A 3,279-nucleotide genomic window follows, 5' to 3' on the forward strand; every position below is an offset into this window, starting at 1 on the left:
TATTATTGTTGTGTTTAGAGTACATTGTGATACTTACAAAAGTTCTTATAATATATCATAGTTGAATTCACTCACTTCTTCATCCTACTTTATCCCTTCCCTATCTCCATTCCTGGAATCATTTCAAAAGAACTCACTTTTCCATTTACATACATGTGTCAACCTAAGTCAGTAATGAAGTATAAGATGAAACAAAGTTTGAGAACATAAATGTGGTGTTTTTTTTCTTTACAATATTTTAATTCAGGAATTCATAAATTTTACTATTCAGAATTGCCTTCCATGTACTTGCTTTCTATTTCACTTTCCATCTAATTCATGCGCCAGTTAAAGGTATCCTTCTGAAAGAAAAATAGTCACCTCTCAGTTTAAAATTGGCTATTTTAAAGATGGAAAATTAGTTCCAATTTACATGTTGTTATAGACTCAATGTTTGTGTCCCCCCAAATTCATGGATTAAAACCTTAACAACCACTGTGACTGTATTTGGGGTTTCTCAGGAAACAATTAAGGTTAAATAAGGTCATGAGGGTAGGGTTCTTATCCAACAGGATTAGCATCTTTATAAGAAGAGACACCAAAGAATTCAACTTCTCTCTTTCTGCCTTTACTCTTACCCTGAGTGCAAAGCACCAAAGAAAATCCATGTGAAGACACAGGAAGAACATAGCTGTCTGCAAGCCAGGAATACAACCCCGACCAGGATCAAATTCATGTGGTGCCTTCATCTTGGACTATGGACTTCTAGCTTTCAGAACTGTGAGAAAATAAATTTCTGTTGGTTAAGTTGTTTAATCTATGATATTTTAGTATTGTAGCTTGAATTGGCTAAAATACATGCTAATGGAGATTGACTTTGTGGCTAAGTGTTGTACTATATTATAGAAGATCAGTGAGACATTTTGCAGTGCACTGTGAGCAGTATTGGGGAATGGAGCATGAATGTCATGTACTGACTTACGACTTCTGGCATATATTTGAAATCCCTTAACATTATATTTATGGTCTGGACCTTTATGTCTTAACCCCAACATAGAAGTGATTAGTAGATCACTCTATAGTAAAATCTCTCAATTACTGGGTTTCTTTTTATGATTTTTAATCCCAAACCCAGCAGTACTCACTACTGTCTGTTAATCTTACAGAGCTCTCCCAAATGTCTTCCAGCCTGAGCTTTCTCCTCCCCTCTTAATGTTCTGAATGCCTCTGATGATAATGTTGCTGGAAAAAAATGTCATCATGCACCTATATCCATCTTTTCTTCTGTTGCAATTGAAACAAAAATCCTTTTGCTACAAAAGGCCTTTTCTTCCTCAGGAAAACCCATGTTATTCTAATTACTGTAGCAGAGAGAATTTACTACAGATAATTAGATACACAGGTATTGGAAGACTAAAAAACTCCAAGAGAGAATGTTAATTTAAAATTATAGAGGCAGATTCTCTAGAGCTGAGGAACAAATGTAAGAGGTTGTGGCTATCAAAACCAGAAAGAATGTCTCATGGAGCTGAAAAACCAGCTGAGAAAAAGGTACACTTCATACTACTGAGCTTCAAGAAAGCTTGTCTCTGAGAGGTGCTCTATCCTATAATTCTATCTGCACATTCAAACACATTCTTAAACTTTCCATGCAACCTCTCCAGACCTCACCTCACCTCACTAACTTCTTTCATAACAAAATATCCGAAAAGAGCTACCTGGAAAGTCTATTGCCACTTAGGTTACTATAACTCAAATGTTAAACCACTTCAGTTTGAACATCAGGCCCATTCTTTAGTGCATAAATGTAGAATTCTACCACTGCACAATACTAAAAATCCTTTCTTGCTTTGTACTCACCTAACTCAAAGTGTATTCAACTCAAGCAGCTATTCTACTAATGGAAATAACCGCATTTGTTGATTTCTATAAGTTCTATTCTCAACTGCCTGCTCTTTTTGTTTCATAAGAGCATAAGGTAGCACTTATTTTACTACATTTGTAAACATTAGTATGTCACAAGGTCCAATCCTTCTTTATAACATTTCTGTGGCTTCACTAACTCCTCATGAGTTGGAAAACAAATGTTTAAGAAGAAGTCTATGAGGAAAGGCCCTGAAAGTTTAGTAAAGACGAGCTACTGGCAGAAGTCCAAGATAGATAGAATGTAGTAAATAAAAGGTAAGTAGGTCATAGATATAATTGGAAAAATATGGCCAACTAAAGTACTATGGGCTTCCTAATCTTGGTTCAGAAAGTCTTTATTGTAGATGGCTGACCTGTATATCATAGGATGTTTATGGCCATAAGATGTAAGATTCATATGTCCTCATTGTGATAACTGCCCCCAAATATTGCCCAAATATCCCTTAGGAAGCAGAAATACCCTCAGCTGAGAACCACCATGGGACTATTGTAAAAAGTTACAATTGTAAGCTTAATGTGAATTACATAACCTGTGATAGATATTATTTAATGATTCACTCTTTCATTTGGCAAATACTTATTGAGTACCTAATACTAGTCAGACACTGTGTTAGCGATAAAAAGTCAACAAGAGATTCCTCTCCTCTTGTGGATCATGTACTCTAATGCAGAAATAAAAGACCTAATTCTAAACAAATAAATATATAATTAGCCAATTCTATCTATGAAAAGGACTATTAAAAATAATATGTTCAGTAATAAGTCTCAGTAGAAAGGTAGATTTAGTCAGGTAGAATCTGTTCATGAATGAAAATCTCTTTTGTCTAATTCCAACTAATGTTTATGCTTCATCTTTAAAGTGGATGGCACTCTTTAGTTGAAAAGAAATTTTTAGACATTTTACTCTCTTAGAGGATACATTTGAATACTTTATGTTAAATGATCCACACTGACTACAAAATAAAGAAATGTGAGATCTATAGGATTTAGTAGTGATGGCCAAGCAGGAAAAAAAATTCAACAATTTTCATTAATGAAAGAGGATATATTGATGAAATAAATAAGTAGGATGATGAAACATGGCAATGAAATAAAAATGATTTTGAAAACTTTTAAACAGAGAATAAACATATGGGACTATTAATGGAAATGATATACCCAATTGAGTGATGGAGACAAATTTTTCTGACTCTATGGATTAACTAGATATCCACAAGGAGTATCGTAAGTCAGTAGTAACTTATTATGGACCATCATGAACATCATTCAAGACATTTCTTAATTGCTTAATTACATAAAGTACTGGGTTGAATGCAACCCAAAACAAGCTGAAAAATGACTGTACCTGCCCTCCATCTAAAGCAGATTATAATA

This window comes from Castor canadensis, chromosome 10 (genome assembly GCF_047511655.1).
Source record: "Castor canadensis chromosome 10, mCasCan1.hap1v2, whole genome shotgun sequence".
Taxonomy (NCBI): domain Eukaryota; kingdom Metazoa; phylum Chordata; class Mammalia; order Rodentia; family Castoridae; genus Castor; species Castor canadensis.